This window comes from Ursus americanus, chromosome 7 (genome assembly GCF_024610735.1).
Source record: "Ursus americanus isolate L20-20 chromosome 7, mUrsAme1.1.p, whole genome shotgun sequence".
NCBI classification, from domain to species: Eukaryota; Metazoa; Chordata; class Mammalia; order Carnivora; family Ursidae; genus Ursus; species Ursus americanus.
In genome coordinates, this window is record NC_142133.1 from 48120071 (window position 1) to 48132224 (window position 12154).

The 12154-nt window shown below is 40.3% G+C and overlaps 1 protein-coding gene and 1 pseudogene across 1 annotated transcript in view; both read right to left on the minus strand.

Annotated features, from left to right (window-relative positions):
* The window catches only part of ST3GAL5 (ST3 beta-galactoside alpha-2,3-sialyltransferase 5), a 117482-nt gene that overhangs the window by 78298 nt on the left and 27030 nt on the right, over positions 1–12154 (minus strand). The window contains exon 2 of the mRNA XM_087863640.1: positions 11383–11717. The gene's annotated coding sequence lies outside the window, so the exon portion shown is untranslated. The remainder of the gene's footprint in view (positions 1–11382; positions 11718–12154) is intronic.
* Positions 8484–8551, minus strand: LOC148109682 (small nucleolar RNA SNORD36; annotated as a pseudogene).

Below are 12154 nucleotides of genomic sequence, written 5' to 3' on the forward strand. Positions count from 1 at the left end.
CTGCAGTGGAGCTGCGGCCCAGGACCAGGTGGCTGGCTTGCATGCACATCCCGGCGGTGGGGAACTGGTCTGGGGGGAGTGGGGGTTGCAGAGGAGAGGTTCAAGCTGACACCTGCTGAGCCCTGCCTGCCTGCGGCTTGCTCACAGAGCTGGCTTGGGCACCCAATGTTGGCTGCACTCAGAAATAGGATATACTTAGAGGGGACAGGATTGTACTTTTAAAAAACTATTCCTAGTTTATCTGAAATTAAACCTTAACTAGGTATCTTGTATTTTATCTGATAGCCTGAAGGAGGAAACTGGCCTAAGGACTGTCTCAAGCCACAGCAAGGTCAGGGGAGACTGTGCCCCCCAGAGTGTCCTTTCCTAAATCGCCTATCATGTCATCTCTTATCTAGATTTTTTTTGCCTGAAATCTTGAAAATATACAACATAAGCTTCTCCAGCTGCTAAAAGATGACAGGAAGTGCCAGCATTTGATTTGCCCCGAGGTGGGATTAGTCCCAAGCACAGGACTGGGAGCTCACTGCCAGAGTGACTTCCAAACGGCAACGTCCAGGGCGCTGAGGCATGCACATCAAAGAGTTTGGAAAAACTGTAGAGGGCACTTGAAGAGAGAGAATCAGGAGCTGACCTACCACACTGACCGGATGGGAGAACCAGGAAAGATGAGAAAGTAGCAAATGGTTCTGGGACAACAGGGAAGTCTGGATGACATGGGCCAACACTCAGCTGGATTTGTACCCTTCCTACAGTCCATACTGCTCCGTGGTAGGATGACCCCTCTCCTAGCCCCATCTAAATGACATTATTGAGACAGCCGAGAACTTTTCCTGATTAATCGTGCCTTTCTCGAATGAAAGCAAGACATGAGAGCAGACATAGCAAACATGGCAAGTAGCAATTACCACTGACTGATAACTGTACTCTTTCCCATTGGCTTAGGACACTGCGTCAGAAACATTGTCAGCATTCCACTCTGTACTTACTAATTCAGATAAAATCCCAATTCCATTCCTGCTTTACAGCTGTTTGTCCCATTCCTTTCTCCCGCCCCGATCCCTGAACAGTACTGGGCCACTCAAGCCACATGACCCTGTATTTGTGAGGATTTTTATTATCTTTTTTTTTTTCTTTCAAACTAGTCAGGTGGGCTTGCTGCTGCTGAGCAAATCTGCAGGTTGTTTTATTCTATTCCCTCTTCCCTGAAAGGGGAGCCCTGCAGGGAAGGCATCTCAGGGCTGAGACAGGTAATGGAGTGCTTCTTATCAGCAGCCCGAGTCACAATGCTGGAGGGTGAAGGACAGGCTTGCGTTTGCACGTCCAGCTTTTCTGAAAGTCAGAGGAAATGTTACTGTGGCCATTATCCATCACACTGGGACATGCTGATCTGACTAAAACCCAGCTTTCAAATGTTACCTATTGTCATGCCTAGACTCTCTATCTAAATTGTTTCTGCTGTGTATGGCACACTTTATCAACATACCTATCACTTGCTCTGAAAGCTTCATGTCCACCTTTGATTGGAAGCGCTAGAGTTCTGGAGAAAATGAGGAAAGGAATGTCACTGTCTCCATTAACCCATTTAGCACTGGGCCTGACATGGAAAAGGTGTTCAGTAGATGGTAGCAATGTTCATTCTCTTTCATTAATTTTTGACAAATAAACATTTTCAACTATTGTACCTAAACCAAAAACGTTAGACGTAGCAGTCACACCTGCAACACACTCGAGACTCCTATAGAAAGATTTTAAAAAGAAGTAATAATTACAGGGGCGCCTGGGTGGCTCAGTCAGTTAAGTGGCCAACTCTTGGTTTTGGCTCAGGTCGTGATCTCAGGGGTGTGAGATGGAGCCTTCCAGTGGGATCCACCCTCAGTGGGGAGTCTGCTGGAGATTCTCTCCCTCCCTCTCCCTGTGCCCCTCCCCCCAATAAATCTTTTTTTCTTTTTTTTAAAGAAAGAAATAGTAATTATTGTCCAGAGTTTCTCCACCTTGGCACTTTTGACATTTTGGGCTGGATAATTCTTTGTTGTGGGAGGCTGTCCTTTGTAGGACATTTAGCGGCATCCTTGGCCTCCACCCACCACATGCCATTTGCACCCCCTTCTCAATTAGGGCAACTAAAAATATCTTCAGATATTGCCAGATGTCCCCTGGGGGGCAGGAAGGTGCAAAATCGCCTACCATTGAGAGCAACTAATCAGTATCAAATCCTCTGTATGAATTGTAACAGAGGGGAACACATTTTATGGTCAACCACAACTATCTTATAAAGGAGGAAATCTGTTATGAAATAAGCCTGTTTGTTCAACTCTGGTCACCTGATAGGTTTGGATATTTCAGGTCAGCGTGGAGCTGAATTTGTCAGCAGGCAGCCATCCAGAAGTGATTATTCACAGCAGAGATGCCAGAGAAACCCTGCCAAAGCAGAATACTCAGAAATCCCGGATATAATATTTTTAAAAAACATCTTTTTAAATGTAGGGTTGAAGTAGTGGAAAGTAGAAGAAATCTTCAGAGGTCCAAGATGAGAAAACCTGAACACAGAGAAGCAAATGCTGAAGTCACGATTTACCCTAAAGATATCTGTCAGTCCCTGGGGGCCGGGAGCTGGGTTTGACAGGGCTTGTGCACTGGGAACATGAGCCAGACTCTGGGTCTTATGTGGGATGGGAGGTAGGATTAGAAACACCCTTCTCAAGCTCTGAAAAGCAACTCTCTATTTTACTCCAAAAAGTAACATTCTCAGTAGGTGAACTAGAAAAAAATGTTCAACCCTCAACATTTTGTCTAAGACTTGGCTTTAAATGGAATAGAAAAAAAGATCTCCTTTGCTAATTCTTTTTTAAAATATTTATTTATTTATTTATTTATTTATGAACACGAGAGAGAGAGAGAGAGAGAGAGAGAGAATGCGCGAGCAAGAGCTGGAGGCACAGTGGGAGACAGAATCTCAAGCAGACTCCATGCTGAGTGGGGAACCTGACAGGGGGCTTGATCTCACAACACTGAGATCGTAACCTGAGCCAAAACCAAGAGTTGGACGCTTAACCAACTGTGCCACCCAGGAACTCCTCCTTTGCTAATTCTCAATCATAAGCCTGCTTACACTTATTTTAGGGGCTGAAATTTATACTTCTTATGTAACTCCAAACTCAAAGCTAAAAATTCAACGTAAATTTTGTACCAGTTTGGTAGTATACCGTAGGCACCTGACAAAAGAAATGCAAAGCCACCTGAGAACAAAAATTAACCCCACACCTCAAAGCATCCCCAAAGACAAAGCTTCAAGAAATATGAGACAAAATACACAAGTCATAGCATATTTTAGAGAAAAGTCACCATCAGTTAGAGTCAGAAGAAACAACAAATTGCAGAATTAGACCCCCCAAGACAACAGATACAGAATGATTAGATGCATAATATAAAACCAATATGTTTACTATGTTTAAAAAAGTAAAAAGAGAAACTAGGAAGTGTTACAGAGAAGTTAGAATCTATCAAAATTGACCAAGCAGAAAGGAAACAATAAAAGTGTTATTATTTGTAGATAACATACTTATGTATGTAGAAAATCCAAAAGAATCTTTAAACAAACTATCAGAATTAAATGAAGGATAAGAGATACAAAGGTAATATACCAAAATCAACTGTACCCAGAATAGCCAAAATCATCTTGAAAAAGAAGAACAATGTTGAAGATTTCACACTTCTTAATTTTAAAACTTACTACAAAGATACAGTAGTCAAGACAGTGTGGTATTGGCACAAGGACAGGCACATAGATTAATGGAATAGAATTAAGAGTCCAGAAATAAATTCTCACATTTAGTGTCAATTGATTTTCAACAAGGGTGCCAAAGTAATTTAATGGGGAAACAATAATCTTTTCAGATAATTGTGTTGGGACAACTGGATATCCACATGGAAAAGAATCAAGTTGAACCATGCACACCATATACAAAAGATAGGTCAAAATGTATCGAAGACCTAAATATCAGAGCTAAAACTATAAGGCTCTTAGAAGAAAACATAGGTGTAAATCTTTGTGACCTTGAATTAGACATGACATTAAAAACACAAGTGACAAAACAAAACAAAAAAATATACAAATTATATTTCATCAAAATTTCAAATTTTTGTGCCTCAAAGAACATAATCAAGAGAGTAAAAAGACAACGATAGAATGAGAGGAAATTTTTGCAATTAATATATTTGATAAAAGATTGTATCTAGGATATATAAAGAGCTCCTACAATTCAATAATAATACAAGTGACCGAATTTTTTTAAATGAGCAAATCTGAATATACATTTCTTCAAAGAATACATACAATGCCCAATAAGCACATGAAAAGATACTACACGTCATTAGCCGTCAATGACATGTAAAACGATACATGTATGTTCACCTAATTGATGACTAAGGTGAGACCTGCAAACAGTGGGGAAAGGGAAAGATATTCTTTTCTAGGGCAAGTGAATAGCCAAAGGGACAAAAGAAATCTTGACCCCTACCTCACATCATTCACAAATCAATTCTAGGTGGACTGTAGGTCTAAATGGAAACAATTTTTAAAAATCATTTAATTATTATTTTGGGGGGAGGGACAAAGAGACAGGAAGAGAGAGAATCTTAAGCAGGTTCCACACCCAGGCAGGGCCCAATGTGGGCTTGATCTCATAACCCTAAGATCATGACCTGAGCTGACATTAATAGTCAGACTTTTAACTGACTGAGCCAACCAGGTGCCCTAAAAATCTTTTAGAATAGAACTTTGGGTAGGCAAATATTTCTTACCATGACACAAAAATAATCATAAAGGGGAAAATGATAAACTGGGCTAGATTAAGATCAAAAACTTCTGTTCATGAAAAGGCACCATTAAAATTGTGAAAGGCAAGCATGAACTGGAAGAAGATATTTACAATATAGGACTCACAGAGCAGATACACATTTCAGAGCCTCCTTCAAGAAAGTACCCACTGCTGAGCTGTCTAGAGTGTGGTTAACTCACAACATCCTGCTGTTAGCTCCTTTAGGCCCACACCAACTTTCAAGCCAAGGACCATGCCAGTGGTCCTTGACCAATGATTAAGAAAGGCAATAATGTCCAAGCATGTTTCTTGTGGAGTGTTCCCCAGCCAATGATAAACAAGGTAGTGGTACAAGAGCCTAGATATTTCCCCCTCCCCGTGAGACTCCTCTAATGGGTAGCCTTTGCTCCAGACCTCCCTGCTGGGCTGTCAGATACCTTCAGGTCTGCACTGTGGTCTAATGGCTTCCCTACCCAATCCTGCTTCCTTTCCTTTTCTTTCTTTTCTTTCTTAGGTGTTACTCCACATTAAGCCTTTCACACCTCTAACTCTACCTCAGTCTCTACTTCCCAGAGAACTTCCCAGAGAACCGTTCATCTTATATCTGGAATATGTAAAAAGAACCACTAAAAATTAATAAACAAAATGGCAGACAACACAATAGAACAACAGGCAATATACTTGTATAGGCACTTCATAAAAGAGAATATCCAAATGGCCAATAAATGAAAATTTTCTTATATTTGTTCCCTGGGACTGCTACAACAAATTCCCACAACCTCCATGGCTTAAAACAGCAAAATTTATCTTCTTACAGTTCTGGAGGCTAGAAGTCTGAAATTAACGTATTGGTGAGGTCATCCTCCTTCTTGAGGATCTAAGGAAGGGGGTAATCCATTCCTTGCCTTTTGTGGTTCAAATCCATGCTGTTCAAAAGTCAACAATATTTAAAGTGTTGAGAGACAAGAAAACCACCAATCTAGAATTCTGTACCCTGAAAAATTATCCTTCAAAAATGAAGGAAAAATAGACTTCTTGAGGGATTTTTTTTGCCATTAGATTTATCTTGCAAGAAACGTTAAAAGAGTTTCTTTAGAGAGAAGAAAAATAATATAAGTCAGAAACTTGGATCTACAAAAAGAATATTGAAAAAGGAATAAGTGAAGGTATAATAAAAACTTTCATTTTTTATTCTTAATTGATCTAACAAATAACTGTTTAAAATAATAATAGCAACCATGTATTTGATTATGTATGTATATATATGAAATGAATGGCAGCAATGATACAAAGAATGTGAGGAAGAATTAGTATTATTTTTTTACTAGAAGGTACTTACCTTTTGTGTGAAGTATAGTGTTATTTGAAAGTGGGCTTGGATTAGTTGTAAATGTATATTGCAGCCACTAAAAACAAAAGTTCAAAAAAAAGTATAACTGATATTTTAAGAGAGAAGAGAAAATGGAATCATACAAAATGTGTAATGAAAGTCACAAAAGGCAGGAAAAGAGTGGAAGCCAAAAACAGAAACAAAGAACAAGGGCAACAAATAGAAAACAGTAGCAAATATGGTAAATATTTTTTAAAAGATTTTATTTATTTATTTGACAGAGAGAGAGAGAGACAGCCAGCAAGAGAGGGAACCCAAGCAGGGGAGTGGGAGAGGAAGAAGCAGGCTCCCAGAGGAGCAGGGAGCCCGACATGGGGCTCGATCCCAGGACTCTGGGATCACCCCCCAAGCCAAAGGCAGACACTTAACGACTGAGCCACCCAGGTGCCCCAAATATGGTAAATATTGATCTGACTATATCAATAGTCACTTTGGATGTCAATGGTCAAAATGCACCAAATAAAAGACAGAGAACATCAGAGTGTATCAAAAAAAAGACCCAACAAATGTTATCTACAAGAAACCCACTTTAACTATAAAGACACATAAATTACAAGTGAATGGATAAAGAAAAATATACCATGCTAACACTAACCAAAAGCAAGCAGGAGTAGCTATATTAATTTCAGTGTGCATTTCAGAGCAGAGAGTTACCAGTGATATATGGACATTACCTAATGACAAAGTAGTCAAATCCCCAAGAAGACATAACAGTCCTTAATGGTCATACACCTAACAATAGAGTGTCAAAATATGTGAGGCAAAGAGTGATAGAACTGCAAGGAGAGGTAGATGAATCCACTATCATAGCTGGAGACTTCAACACCCATCTGTCAGAAATGGACCAGTGGGCAGAAAATCAATAAGGACATAGTTGCATTCAATGACACCATCAATCAACTGGATATAACTGACATCTATGGACTACTTCACCCAACACACACTCTTTTAAAGTTCATATGGAACATTCACTAAGAGAGACCATTCTGGGCCATAAAACACAACTGAAGAAATTAAAAGAATAGAGGCTCCTGGGTGGCTCAGTCAGTTAAGCGTCTGCCTTTGACTCAGGTCATGATCCTGGGATCCTGGAATTGAGCCCCACATCAGGCTCCCTGTTCAGTGGGGAGTCTGTTTCTCCTTCTGCCTCTGCTCCTACCCTCTGCTCATGCTCTCTCTCACTGGCTTGCTCACTCTTTTAAATAAATAAACAAATAAATAAACAAACAAACAAGAAATTAAAAATAATAGAAATTATATAAAGTCTGCTCTCAGACCATAATGGAATTAAAGTAGAAATTAACAGAAAGATAACTGGAAAATCCCTCAAAGACATGGAGACTAAGCACACTTCTAAATAACACATGGGTCGAAAAAGAAATCTCAAGAGAAATGTAAAATTAGTTTGAACTAAATGAAAATGAAGACATAGTTTATCAAAATTTGTGGGATGCAGCAGGAGCTGAGGGAAATTTATAGCACTGAATGCATGTATTAGAAAAGAAGAAAGATCTAAAATCAATGCTCAAGTTTCCACCTTAGGAAACCAGAAAAAAAGAAAAAGAGCAAATTACATCCAAATAAGCAGAAGAAAAGAGAAAAGAATCAATAAAATTGAAAACAAGAGATCAATAGAGAAAATCAATGAAACCAAAAGCTGGTTTTTTGAAAAGATCAATAAAATTGATAAGCCTTTAACCAGGCTAACAAAGGATAAAAAGAGAAAAGATGCAAGTTACTAACATTAGAAATGAAAGAGTTGACATCATTACAGATCCTTCAGACATTAAAAGGATAATAAAGGAATACTGTGAACAACTTTATGCCCACAAATTTGGTAACCTAGATAAAATATCTTTCCTTGAAAGACACAATCTGTCAACACCCATACAGGTGTTGTAGGATAGTGTGGTATAAAAACAGACAATCTGAATAGGTCTATACCCAGTAAATAAATTAAATCAATAATTAATAGAATAATTAACAGAAAGTACTAGGCCCAGATGGGTTCACTGGTGAATTCTACCAGACATTTAAGGAAGAAATATCAATTCTATAAATCTCTTAGAGATTCTAGAAGCAGAGGGAATACTTTCTTAACTTATTCTATGAGGCCAGCATCACCCCAATACCAAAACCAGACAAAGACCTTATAAGAAATGAAGGCCACAGACCAGTATCTCTCATAAACACAGATGTAAAAATCCTCAACAAAATATTAACAAATTGAATTAAACAATGTAGAAAAAGAATTATATAACAAGCAAGTGGGATTTATCTCAGGTATGAAAGGCTGGTTCAACATTTGAAAATCAGTTAAAGTAAACCATCACATCAACAAGCTAAACAGAAAAATTATATGAGCATATCAATCATGTAAAAAAGTATTTGACAAATCCAACATCCTCTCATGATAAAAACTCTTGGTAAACTAGGAATAGAGGCAAAAATCCACAACTTGATTAAAAAAAAAAAATCCTCCAAGGAACCTCCAGCTAATGTCCTACTTAATGGTGAGAAACTAGAAGGTTTCCCAATAGAATCAGGAACAAGGAAGTATGTCCCTTTTCACTACTCTTTTTCAACATTGTACTGGAAATCCTAATTGGTACAATAAGACAAGAAAAGGAAATAAAAGGTATACTGGGGAGAAGGAAGAGCTAAAACTGTCTTTGTTCACAAATAACTTGATTGTCTATGTAGAAAATCTGAAAGAATAAAATTTAACTGCAAACTTAAAACTGCTCTCAAGAAACTGGTGTTTTTAACAAATAGAGAGCAAAAATCAGAATGACAAGGAGGAATTGACTTATCCACCATCACAATAGGACATTTTAATGCATCTTTCTGTAATTTACAAACCAAGTAGATAAAAAGTAAAAATAAAAATCAGTAAGACTACTGATGATTTGATCAACACAAATAATGCTTGACTTCCACAGAACTCTGCACTACTCAATTTAGGAAAAGATTCTTTTCAAGAATCCATGATATGTTTTACAAAAATTGGCCACATACTGGTATGAAAAGCAAATCTACACAAGGTTCAAAGAATTGGACATACAGATGACATACAGATTCATAGAGATCACATTCTCAAACAATGAAGTAATGGGCAACAACAAAAAATATATACATTTGGAAATTAAAACATATAATCTAAACAACTCATGCCATGGGTCAAAGGAAAACTAATGGTCTGAGACTCCAAACTTCCACGAGGTGAAACAGCTAATAAAAAATCTCTGATGGTAAAATAACTGAAGAACCTTTAAGAAAAGAGGGTCCAATGCAAATTGAAACTGTTTTTACTTCTTCAGCATTGTCTGTGTTAACAGGACCTCTCTCAGCTAATGATCATATGTCAATCATGATTGGCCTTGCTTATCGCAGGTCCATAACTGAACCCATCACTATGGATAGAGAGATGGAATCTTGTGATTGGCCATCCTGGGCTAGGTTTCAGCTCTGTGAAGATGGAAATAGGGGTGGGAGCATTTTGACCCTTAGATCCTCTGAGATGACATGGGGCCACAAAAGAGGTCCCTCCTGGGAAGGAAGCTTGACAAACAAAATCACCCTTCTTCCCATAAATACAATTCTATAAAGACTCCTGAGTAGCAAAATACAATGACTCTATAAACAAAAACTAAAAACCAAAATCATGTCTAGTTGCCATACTGAGTCCAAAGTTCAGGATTTCTGGTGATGCGTTTAACCACCATCACTACCTCCCCCAGCATACCCAAGACCCAATGACAAAGGGACAGCAGAAATACTGCCATAAGTTTCCCATTCAGCGATGAGGACAAGGAAAAAGCATGCAAAGCAGTTCTAGTACACTCCAAGTTCTGCAGGGTAGGAAGAAGGACAGCCCCAGGCAGTCTTCTGAGTCAGATGACCCAACTGCCCCCTTCCTACAAATCGAAAAGACAACCCTTGTTTCGAGATTTCCATGGCCACTTCTGAGTAAGGTGAAGGGAAGACTTTCCATTGAGGGGCTACTTTAATGGCCACTTCCTTTCAGAATAATTGTTGGGCCTTGGACTGCCCTAGGGTTTGAGCAGTCACACACCACTGTTCATCAAGCTTGAGATTTTTCTGGATATATAATATCCCCACAATCCTAGTGAGAAGCTGTTCTATTTGGGTTTACAAACTCTGTTAACTAGTAACTAACTCTACAAGTCTATTTCTGGTCATGGTCCTTGAACTGGACTTGCCCTTGAGGTTTCTGACTCAGAGATAATCATGCCATGGGTCAAAGGCCATGATCATGACCAGGGGAGGTCCCAAGTATGACCCAAGTTTCTGCCTTTGGTCTTGTGTTCAAATTGAGGGCTCCCTTCTAGACTTGAAGTGGGAAACAGAGCTCATCTGATACCTACCTCCAGTCTGCATCCCAGTGCCTGGTAGGAAAAGAGAATTTAACTCCAATTATAGGTCAGTCTAGGGGTGGATCCAGCTATAGGTATAGCTGCATTTTGAGGCTCAAATATACTCTCAAGCCTCTGTCTCTTCTCCCTTTTCAGCTCTGCTTGCCTCTGCGTGGCCTCATGCTAAATGAGGTTGTGTCCATATGATGGGAAAGATAGCCTCTGGAAGCCTCAGATTCATACCCTTTCAACTTATCAAACAACTAAGAGGCTCTCCCTCCCCATATCAATCCGAGGCAATCTTCTGGCCGATCCTGAGTTATATAACCAGGCCTGGAATCATGTGGGTGGGGCATTTTGGCCAGCTTGAGCCAGGCGCCAGGATCACTGCAATGGGGGTAAAAGATGGGGCTGGGTACTATGATTGGCAGTTCTGTAGGGACTCTATGGAGTGGGGTGAAGTGCTTCAAAGGAACGGACGACAAAGACAAGGAAGGTCCACAATAGAGGGGCAAGAGAAAATGAGGGCCAAATAGTGGGATAGAGCATGGAAAGTAACTCTGCACGAATATAATAAGGGACCTCCAATCCGCCTCGAGTTTCCTTACAATCAAACCCAAGAGGGAAACATGATCAGTGATGCAAACCAGACGCCAGCCGAGCTCTCCAGACCCAGGGGAGGTCCCAAGCATGACCCGAGTTTCTTCCGTTTCCCTGGAGGCTTACTTTCTCAGGGTTCTTGATCCCACAAGGGGGACCTGTTCCACACCATATGGCTTCCAGATGTGAGGCTTACCTTTTCTTTGACGTCTACAAAAGATTGCACTCACGCAAAGTACTTAGTGAAGATTTATACAGGAAACCAGGTTTGGACGGAGGGTGGTCTTCAAATGTCCTGTGGCTCCTCTGATGGGCTGAACTGTGCTTCCCCCAAAACTTCTGTGTTGAAGTCCTAGTGCCCCAGTACCTCCGAATGTGACTGTATTTACAAATAGGGTCTTTAAAGGTGAAGTTCGAGTAAGGTGATTAGGGTGGCCTAATCCAGCACGACTGATGTCTTTATGCGAAGAGGGGATTAGGACACAGGCATCGAAGGAAGACCGTGGAAAGACACAGCAAGAAGGCAGCCACCTGCAAGCCAACAAGAGAGGCTTTAGAAGAAACCAATCCTGCCCACACCTTGATTTTGGACTTCTAGCCTCCAGAACCGAAGGAAAATCCATTTATGGTATGTGAGCCCCCCCCCCCCCCGGTCTGCGGTGCTCTGTTATGGCTGCCCCAGCAAGCAGCAAGCCCCTCCGTCCCTGGCCTTCGCCTCGCTGGCCACCTCACAGACACCTCTTCCTACTCTTCCCCTGGCTCCTCTCCTCCTTCTCAGGGGTCAAATTCCCCTCTGTATCTCAATCTGTGCCTTGCCCTGAGTCGCTTGGCCTATAAAAGCACCCAGTTCTTGGGCTTCTTACCCCCATGCCTCCAGCTTATCAAAATATTTTCCCAAACGAGGACTGTTCGCTACCTAAGAAGAATTCTGCTACCAACAATTAAGACCAAAATATGTCCCCTCGTTT